Source organism: Phyllobates terribilis, unplaced genomic scaffold (assembly GCF_046119375.1).
Source record: "Phyllobates terribilis strain yellow unplaced genomic scaffold, ASM4611937v1 Scaffold_7__3_contigs__length_470593459, whole genome shotgun sequence".
NCBI lineage: Eukaryota > Metazoa > Chordata > Amphibia > Anura > Dendrobatidae > Phyllobates > Phyllobates terribilis.
The window spans coordinates 256110630-256122086 of NW_027362767.1; positions in this window are offsets into that span (position 1 = coordinate 256110630).

Genomic DNA, 11457 nt, shown 5'->3' on the forward strand with positions numbered 1-11457 from the left:
ACACATTTAAAACCTGGCAATCAATATGTAAGTGCCCATAAAAATAGATAAATATATACAAGGAAATGAATTGTACTGTAAAATGAGATCCTGTCTTACATTTAATCCCATAGGAACGCGGGTCTGCGGCTTGAAGATCCAGCTTTCCCTATTTCGAATTTTCCTTTTTAAATCTCCCCCTCGAAATGGTATTGTTAATGGTATTATTATTATTATTATTATTATTGTTACTCTCTCTATTCCTGAGAATTTTAAGTGCTGTATCTCTCTAAACTATATGTTTATATATAAAATGTTTAGAAACAGCTGACACATTTACCGCATTTGGGCTTGTAACATCTGAGATGTGCCTGCGGATTTGTTTCGTTAATGGTCCTGACGGACAGCCCACATATTGCACTTTATAGGCTACACACTCTACCAAATAAATAACTCCTGCAGTCTTACAGGTAATATAGCTGTTGATGGTCTAGCATGTTTTATTGATAGCAGAGCTGAATGTCTTGGTTACTACAGCATAATGGCAAGATTTGCAGTAAGTGAGACCACATTTATTTAAAAGCTTTTGTGACGGGTAGATACTGCATATGATGTTGTACAGCGGACCTGCAGTCTCTGGCCAGGGGACAAAGTGCAGTTTTTAAAAATATGGGGACCTCGGGTTTGGTATACCATATATCAGTGTCCCGTATCGTTGAGATGGAGGAGTACCACCCAAGAGTCATGGGCCAGATAAGGGGGGCTCTTCCCCACCCCCACCGGGCACCTGTTCGGGGGTGGAGAGTGAGTCAGCACCACAGGCAACAACCCAGGGAGCTGCGGCCTCCACAGAAGCAGGAAGGGGGGAGTCTCCCCGAGCCACGGGGCAGCTCCCCACCATCCACGCCACAAAACAGCCAGGTATATATATATACTGTGGAGCGCCGCCAGCATCCGGCTAAAAGAAAGAGAAGCTGGACTAGAACTGTTTGGCTACCTGAAAAGTCACAGAGTTGTGTTAGCTGCTCGCAGTGTTAAAGGGTCAGTTCCCCCGTCTCAGAAAGTAACCAATCGGGTCCTAGGCCATGTTTGTGTTTCCTTTAAAGGCTGGTAAGCCACCAATGACTGTGTTACGGTTTGGGCTGGAAAGGCCCATGATGGAAAACTTTGCACTGACGAGGAGCAATACCCCAAAACACAGTGTCTGCAAATTGAGTTTCTGGTCTTGGCTTTTATCCTAAGTCATGTGATAAGGCTCGTTAAAGGGTCACTATTGACTTTAGGATTGCTACCTCCTGTAGGTGGCACTAGAGTTCTAGTTCTCTTCCTCTCTGAAGAGACAATTTGCATATTCCCCAGAGGAGCATTGCGGTTTTAAAAGCCTCCTCACCTGATATGCTTAAAGGGAATCTGTCACCCCCTGGGACTTTTCAGACCTCTAATATGTAGTGTTGAGCATTCCGATACTGTAATATCGGGTATCGGCCGATATTCGCGGTATCGGAATTCCGATACTTAATTCCGATACTTTTACAATATCGGATACCGGAATCGGAAGTTCCCATAATGCCTGCGCTCTGCAGTGTCTGTGAAGGATGACAAGTTGGATGGCAGCGCGATCCAGCCTGTCATCAGAATGCCATCCCAGCGGGGGAGAATTCTCCTGATTGTTTAAAAGCCGGCGGGCGGTATAAAGCCGCCGGCTTTTAAACAATCACACAGCCCCATACTGCTTCCCCGCAGCCTCCCACCCCGATCCTCCGCTCCCCTCGCCACCTCCCATCCCGATCGTAAGTTAGGACCGGGCGGGGAGCGCAGCTCCAAGGAGCGGGGAGTGAAGGACCCGGGCGGGGAAGCCGGCAGTGAAAAGACTTCACCGCCGGCTTTCCCGTTCTGTGCTGCGCTTTCCCACCGGTTATTTCAAATGAACAGCTGAGGTATCAGCTGATGCCGATCAGCTGTTCATTTGAAGTCGCCGCGTTGCCCTCAGAGGGTTCATGTGAGTTCATGCTTGACTGCATGAACTCACATGAACTTTCCCACGGCCGCACAGGTCAGCCTCACCTCCCAGACCCGTCATGATTAGTGTGTGTGCGGGGTGTGTGTGCGGGGTGTGTGCGCGATGTTCGTGTGGGTGTGCGCGGTGTCTGTGCGATGTGTGCGGGTGTGTGCGTGCAGGCAGACATAGGCCGATGTGACACTACTACTCCCATCGGCCTATGTCTGTCCCCCGTCCACTCCTGCCAGCAGGATCAGCTCGATGGGAGCAGTAGTTCCCATCAGACTGATCCTGCTATTTAAATTGCCCTACTGTGTCCCCAATAAATGTTAAATACATGTCATTGGTGGCCAGTGGTTGCCTACAATAAATTAGTTCATACATTACCTGTCCCCGCCGATCGCCACCTAAAATAAAGTAAAAAATAAAAAACTACACCTATACTCACCTAGACACCTAATTCCCCGAAGCCATCGATCTCCTGTAATAAAATATAAAATAATAAACCACAACCTTATCCTTACCCCTCCGTAGCAGTCCACGAGTGTCCCACGAACATCTCCAGTTCAGAGCAGCCACATAGAATGTGACCGCTCTGAACCGCTGCCGCCGCTAGAATGACGGGGCCGTAAGGGTTCACCGGAGTTCAGGCAGCGCTGCTCCGGTTAGCTCCTTTACGGCCCTGCTGTATCGTGAGAAATTCCCACGGTACAGCAGTGCCGTAAAGGAGGTCTCCGGAGCTGCGCTGCCTGAATGCACTCCGGTGACCTCAGTCAGTGGCTCCCGCTGCCGGGAGCGGACGTGTTCCCGGCAGCGTGAGCTTACAGCAGCCATGACAGCTGTCACCATCTCCAGATGTGACAGCTGTGCATGGGAGATCAGCGCAGGAACGTGGACAGGTAACTATTATTTTTAGTAAACTAAGAATTAAATAAAATTGTGTGTTTTATTTCAAATAAATTATTTTTTTCTGGGTGTAGTGTGTTTTTTCTTTTTAACACTTTGTAGGTTAGTAATGGGGGTGTCTTATAGACGCCCATCATTACTAACCTGGGCTTCATGGCAGCTGGCGCTGACATGAACCCCACCACTATTACCCCCTGCCACCGCACCAGGGCAGCGTGGAAGAGCGAGGCTAAGTGCCAGAGTTGGCGCATCCTATGGATGCGCCATTTCTGGGGCGGCTGACGACTGGTGTTTCTAGCCTGGGAGGGGGCCAATATTCATGGCACCCTTCCTGGGCTATTAATATCAGCCCCCAGCTGTCTGCCTAGCCTTTGCTAGCTATTAAAATAGGGGGGACCCCACGTCATTTTTTTGGGGGGGGTCCCCCATTTTAATAGCTAGTAAAGGCTAGGTATTCAGCTGGGGGCTGATATTAGTAGCCTGGGAAGCTCCGTGGGTTTTACCCCCTTCCCAGGCTTCAAACATCTGCCCCAGCCGTCTGCTTAACCTCCGCTAGAGACTAAAATTATGGGGGATCCCACGCCATTTTTTTTTTAAATAAATCCATTATTTTAACACTAAATGACATTTGTGGAGTTAATAAAGATGCAGTCCCTAAATTATTATTTATTTTTTAATTAATTTTTCCCAAAACTTTTGACGTGGGCTTCGCCATATTTTTGTATGCCAGCCAGGTACAGCATCCAGCTTCTATGAACGCGCCATTTTCCGGGGCGGCTGCGGACTGCAATTTTCAGCGGGGGGCAGAAAGCTTGGGCCTCCCTGCGCTGCAGATTCCATCCCCCAGCTGCCTAGTTGTACCTGGCTGGACACAAAAATAGGGAGAAGCTCCACGTTTTTTTTTTTTTTAATTATTTCATGAAATTCATGGAATAATTAAGAAAAAAAGGGCTTCCCTATATTGTTGTGTCCAACCAGGTACAAATAGGCAGCTGGTGGTTGGGGGCAGCCCGTTCCTGCCTGCTGTACCTGGCTGGACCCAAATATAGTGCAAAGCCCCACGTCAATTTTTTTTTAATTATTTCAGGAAATTCATGAAATAATTAAAAAAAATTATGTGGGGCTTCGCCCTATATTTGTGTCCAGTCAGGTACAGCAGGCAGGAACGGGCTGCCCCCAACCACCAGCTGCCTATTTGTACCTAGCCGGACACAACAATATAGGGAGGCCCTTTTTTTCTTAATTATTCCATGAATTTCATGAAATAATTTAAAAAAAAAATACGTGGGGCTTCGCCCTATTTTTGTGTCCAGCCAGGTACAACAAGGCAGCTGGGGGCTGGAATCCGCAGCGCAGGGAGGCCCAAGCTTTCTGGGCCCCACCCGCTGCAAATTGCAGTCCGCAGCCGCCCCGGAAAATGGCGCGTTCATAGAAGCGCCATCTTCTGGCGCTGTACCCAACTCATCCAGGGCCCTGGTGCGGTGGCTCACTGGGTAATAAAGGGGTTAAGGCCAGCTTGGTATTATCAGCTGGCCCTAAGCCCGAAATTCATGGGGTCACGCCAATATTAGACATGACCACCATGAATTTCTAGTAAAGTATTTAAAAAAAACACAAACACCCAGAAAAAAGTCCTTTAATTGAAATAAAGACACAATTCTTTATTGTTCTAAATTAAACCATACTTACCGTCACGCCCATTCCAGCTGAAGCCAACGATCTCCTGCAATAAAAGTAAAATAATAAAGCAACCTCATCCTTACCTTTCCATGGTTCCCACGACAGCTTCAGCTCTGCTACATCGAGATGACAGGCTGGACCGCAGCAGAACGCTGCCATCCAGCCTGTCATCCCGCAGACACTGAGAAGCGCAGGCATGCTTCCACTCCTCACTGTCTGGCTGTGACGGCATCCAGATGAGCCGAGTTCATGTCCAATGAACTCAGCTCACCTCATGTACGTCACTGACAGCGTGGGAAAATTCTCCTGCACTCAGCACTTCAGCGTGAGAATTTTCCCACGCTGTCAGTGACGTGCATGAGGTGAGCTGAATTCATTGGACATGACCTCACCTCATGTATGTCACTGACAGCGTGGGAGAATTCTCACGCTGAAGCGCTGAGTGCAGGAGAATTTTCCCACGCTGTCAGTGACGTGCATGAGGTGAGCTGAGTTCATTGGACATGAACTCGGCTCATCTGGATGACGTCACAGAGAGACACTGAGGAGCGCAAGCATGCCTGCGCTTCTCAGTGTCTGCGGGATGACAGGCTGGATGGCAGCGTTCTGCTGCGGTCCAGCCTGTCATCTCGATGTAGCAGAGCTGAAGCTGTCGTGGGAACCATGGAAAGGTAAGGATGAGGTTGCTTTATTATTTTACTTTTATTGCAGGAGATCGTTGGCTTCAGCTGGAATGGGCGTGATGGTAAGTATGGTTTAATTTAGAACAATAAAGAATTGTGTCTTTATTTCAATTAAAGGACTTTATTCTGGGTGTTTGTGTTTTCTTTTAACTTTGACTATGGGGTTAGTAATGGGGGTGTCTTATAGACGCCTCTCCATTACTAACCTGGGCTTGATGTCAGCTGGCATTATAAGCTGACATCAACCCAAACCCTATTACCCCCTGCCACCGCACCAGGGCAGCGTGGAAGAGCGAGGCTAAGTGCCAGAATTGGCGCATCCTATGGATGCGCCATTTCTGGGGCGGCTGACGGCTGGTGTTTCTAGCCTGGGAGGGGGCCAATATTCATGGCACCCTTCCTGGGCTATTAATATCAGCCCCCAGCTGTCTGCCTAGCCTGTGCTAGCTATTAAATTAGGGGGGACCCCACGTTATTTTTTTGGGGGGGTTCCCCCATTTTAATAGCTAGTAAAGGCTAGGTATTCAGCTGGGGGCTGATATTAGTAGCCTGGGAAGCTCCGTGGGTATTACCCCCTTCCCAGGCTTCAAACATTTGCCCCAGCTGTCTGCTTAACCTCCGCTAGAGACTAAAATTAAGGGGAACCCCACGCCAATTTTTTTTAAAATAAATCCTTTATTTTAACACTAAATGACAAGTACAGTAATCAACACTGTCACTGTACTTCATATATATGTGACTGACATGTTTCTATCTATCTAATCTATGTGTGATTCTCTATTCTTTCTATTCTAAATTGTCGGGTACAGATGCTGAATTGCCGGCCGGCTTTCTTAAAGAGACGGTGCATGAAAACACTATTATTTTTTTAAATAAATCCTTTACACTAAATGACAAGTACAGTAACCAACACTGTCACTGTACTTCTTATATATGTGACTGACATGTTTCTATCTATCTAATCTATGTGTGAAGCTCTATTCTGTCTGTTATAAATTGTCGGGTACCGCTGCTGAATTGCCGGCCGGCTTTTTTAAAGAGACGGTGCACGAAAACACTAATATTTTTTTTAATAAATCCTTTACACTAAATGACAAGTATAGTAAGCAACACTGTCACTGTACTTCTTATATATGTGGCTGACATGTTTCTATCTATCTAATCTATGTGTGAAGCTCTATTCTGTCTGTTATAAATTGTCGGGTACCGCTGCTGAATTGCCGGCCGGCTTTTTTAAAGAGACGGTGCACGAAAACACTAATATTTTTTTTAATAAATCCTTTACACTAAATGACAAGTACAGTAAGCAACACTGTCACTGTACTTCATATATATGTGACTGACATGTTTCTATCTATCTAATCTATGTGTGAAGCTCTATTCTTTCTGTTGTAAATTGTCGGGTACCGGTGTATGCCGCTGATGAATTGCCGGCTTTTCATGTCATTCTACATTATTCTTAGTTGTTTTACTTCATGTAGAATTAACCTACAAGGAAAGAAAGGGTTTATTTTCATTCCGATATTTGTGTCCCATTGACTTGCATTGGTTTCCGGTATCGGAATCGGCGATATCCGATACTTTTTGGGTATCGGCCCGATCCAATCCGATACGATATTTCCTGATATCGGAAGGTATCGCTCAACACTACTAATATGGGTAATATGGTAAAGAAAAAAGACACACTTGAATAGCTGGACAAGCTACCTTTTATTTTTTTTCCTTATTTTTATTTGTACCTGTTGTGCTCTTTTTGTGCTGGATATGTGGGCACCTCAAGCAAAGTTGGGGAGTCTTCACTCTCAACTTATGGACTGTGCCGTATCCTGCCCAGGAACTGTTTCCCAAATTGCACTTTATGGACTGTGCCTTAATTGTTTACAAGAAACAGACATTGCTTCTGCCCCTGTTTTAAAGGATTGTCTTCCTTGCCTGTTCCAGGGTCCTTACCTAGAAGGACCGAGGACCCCGTGCCTTTAGGAAACAAAGGACTGTGTTCTTAAGCTTACACAAACATTTTTCTCAGGAATATTGACTGTGTTGATTGTATGTGTTTGTTGACTGCCACCTATTTTGTAAAAACTGTTGCAGTCTTCAAATGTTTTATACTTGAATTTAATAAAATTGCTTAGAGATAGTGAGGGAGAGCCAGTTGAAGACTAACGAAAATCTCTGGCCGAAGAAGGACTGTTGGTTCAAATTGTTGAGATAGATAGATAGATAGATAGATAGATAGATAGATAGATAGAATAATTGGGATAAACATGTTTTAAAGTACTAAGATGGGTAACAAAGTGTCCACAGTGTCTGGCCATCACCTCACCTTTATTTAATGGGGCAGTTTTGGGGGAACACTGTCAGTGATAGTTAAGGGAGAACAACTCAAAGGGGCTGGTTAAGGTCAACCAGGAAGAAGACCAATGTTGAGGATGACATTCAAAAAGGAGGGAAGAGTGTGACGGGTAGATACTGCATATGATATTGTTAAGCATCCAGCATCTAAAGGGGTTAACAGGGTGCAGCTAAGGGGAGTGGTCAGGCCTACCCCAGTTGGACTGGGTAGAGTTAGTGCTGAGCTAGAGAGTGAGCTTGAAGGAGATGCAGACCTCTTAACCAGGCTGATGACGGTTCTGGGACTCTCTTACTGCGACTGTCTGCTAATTGCTAGGAGTATCTACATCAGAAACAAGTGGAAGCAGGAGTTAAAGGGGTATTCCCATCTCCAAGATCCCATCCCAAAATGTACTAGGTGTAATAATAATAATATTAGCAATTACCTCGAATTAGAAATGGAGTATAGTTTCTCTGATTCACTATGTCTCTTTCCTCATGTGCAGGCATTGCAGGACCTTAAGTATCCATAGTTACAACCACTAGCAACTAGCTGTCACTATATTAGTGGTCGTAACCATGGATACCTAAGGTCCTGCAATGCCTGCACATGGGTTAAGCGAGATAGCTAATCAGAAAAACTATACTACATTTCTAATTGGAGGCATTTGCTAATATTATTATTATTACTACACTTATTACACATAGGGAAGGAGGACTGGACTCATCCTTCTGTTCTAACGTCCCCCCCCCCCCCGTACCTCACTGCATTAGAAGGTAAAGCGTGTGGCACTGTGGACAGGGACTGCTGGTGGGAGCACTGAGTATAGGGACTAAAGAGACTGTGATCATGGGTGTGCTAAACTGTGCTATCTAAGGGACTGTTACTGTTTATGAAGCCTGTTGCTTTAAGAGACTTGATCTGTACTGGACGTGCTGTAACATTGAATCCTACAGTTCACCTGTTCATGAGGACTCTTGTCAAGTGTGTCTGTGCCAGCAAGTGAATACATCTTATGCCTGGGAAAGCAGCAATGTATGGTCTCCCCTCTATCTAAATCTAGCGGCGTGTGCATAGCACTTTAAATGTGAGCTAAGTAGGTTTATATTCCGTCTTTTCTTGGAAAAAACATGGGGATAGTATATTGCATAGGGTAGGAGCTTTTTTGGCAACAAATCTCAGGTTACAATTACGTAGCATATGTGATAGTTTCGGATCTTGGTTTAACATAAGGAGACGTTTCTTAATAATATCGACTATTTGTGTATATTCTGCACTACATTGTGTAGAGAAAGTAATGGATTCATTGTGATTTTTATTACCATAGTAAGTACATTTTTTTTTACACAATTTTATTTTTAAACAATAAATCCTGTCTCTATTCTCAACAATCGTTTCTGCCCTATGTAGAATCCAACTGCTATAACCTCTCTGTTCAATCTATTTCTGACCATATTTAATTCAAAATTATAACTTTCTCTGGAAGAACAATTTCTTTTCATCCTCATAAGTTCTCCAACAGGAATATTTTTGATGGTGTGTAAAGAATGACAGGATTGTGCTTGTAGTAATGAATTACTGTCCATAGGTTTCCTGTAAGTTTTACTCAATATTTTGTTTAGATTAATATCCCCTGTAAGGGTTATATCTAGAAAATGAATATCTGTACAAGATCTGTAAAAGTTTTTGGACATTTTATTTCTTCCATTTTTTGTATTGTTTCTCGACCAGGGCGGCTCCGTGCGAATGCTTTTACTGAAGCAAGGTGCACCTAGAAAGTAGTGAGCTGACTTTTCCCTTGCCCCTTTCCTATGTTACAAATATCTTTATGTAAAGGGCATCTACATCTGAACCAATGTACAAACTTCAAGAGGTCATCTAACTACACCAATCCCTTTCCATATCCTTTTATAGAGCATATGTATGTTATAAAGTGAGATCTGTCTGACCATCATCTACTGATAAGAGTGAAGAATAATAATAAACTAGTCTTGTTCTGTAAGTTCAAATGGTGGCCATATTGTTGTGGAGTTCGAATGGTGGCTATAATGCTATAAAGATGTAATGATGGCCATATTAATGTAGAGTTGTAATGGTGGCCTTATCGATGTAGAATTGTTATGGTGGCTATACTGTTGTAGAGTTCGAATGGTGGCAATATTGTTATAGAGATGTAATGGTGGCCATATTGTTGTAGAGATGTAATGGCGGCCATATTTTTGTAGAGGTGTAAAGGTGGCCATATTGTTATAGAGTTGTAATGGTGACCATACTGTTTTAGAGATGTAATGGTGGCCATATTGTTGTAGAGTTGTAATGGTGGCCATATTGTTGTAGAGTTGTAATAGTGGCCATATTGTTGTAGAGATGTAATGGAGACCATATTGCTGTAGAGTTGTAGTGGTGGCCATATTGTTGCAGAGATGTAGTGGTGGCCATATTGTTGTAGAGTTGTAATGGTGGCCATATTGTTGTAGAGTTGTAATGGTGGCCATATTGTTGTAGAGATGTAACGGAGGCCATATTGCTGTAGAGTTGTAGTGGTGGCCATATTGTTGTAGAGACGTAGTGGTGGCCATATTGTTGTAGAGATGTAGTGGTGGCCATATTGTTGTACAGTTGTAATAGTGGACACACAGATGTCACACAACGTTACCAGAAACAAGCATTGCTATGAAATGGTTGAATACAATTTTTGATAACCCAAAAGATAAGGAAAAATCAAGTGCAAAAAAATTTCAACTAGCGCTATTTTTTGCTTTCTGGAAACCTGTGAATGAAGTGAAATCAGGGATGCCTTTGCCAAGAAGAAACTCATTTTATTATAACATTTAAAGAAGCACTCCTCCCATCAAAGTTTTTCTACTCTTAATATATTGCAATAATCATATTATAGACAGTGTGTGTTACGGCAGTAATGCACACACATTCCCAGCATTGTGTTACTCCAGCATTCTGTGTTCGCCGCTCTGCTCCTTCCTGTGTCAAGCCACCGCTCTGAGTCCTCATGCGGCTCTTCCAACTTTGCTGCATATTCCTGCTGTGTCCACCTGGCTATAGGGAGGCACGGCCAGATCCTGCAGGAACTTTGCCCTGCTGTGTCCTGCAGGGTTTAACTTCCCCAGTCGATTCCTGGGCAGCAGTGAGTTTATTAGGCAGCTCCTCCCACCACTCCTTGCCTGAACGTTGGTTCCTAGTTAGTTAGTCTGCTAGTATCCTGTTTATACACTTGTTTGTATTGATTCTTCCGTTACCAACCCAGCTTGTATACCCGTCCTGTCAGACCTCTCCATTCCTGACTTTGGCTTTGCACTCTGATCCTTTGTTGCCTGTGTAAGGTGCCCCAGCGAGGTAGTCGTGGGCGAGCTGTAGCCCCTGCTTGCTGTGACACCCTACAGACAATACGTGTCCTCCCTCTAATGTGTGGCCGTGTATGTGGTGCTCTCCACTTACTTCAGACCATCCGATCACGGCCGTCTCCAGGCATTTCTCTTCTGGGACCAGGGCAGCAATAAATTCAGAGGACACGAGGTTCTTAACCATAACTGGGACTTTACTTGGGGAAGAGGAATATGTACAATATTTACAGGCAGATATAATGGATAAGACTCGACAGGTTATCATCTCCCTCACAGGCGCTGGCAACATCTTCAGCCATGGTTCCCTCTTTAAGTGAAGCATTTCTCTGACTCTAATCTCTAGCCCAAGAGAATCTTCTTCAATATCAACAGTGTATCCGGATCCTATATCTCCCCCACGTCTTAGCCTGGAGTCCTAGCTTCCTCTGCTGCCTGCAGACTGAAAGTGCCCTGGGTCCTCAAAACCTCCGTTGAGTTTCTCCGGCCGGCTAACAAGACCCTTGCGTAGGGAGATCTTCA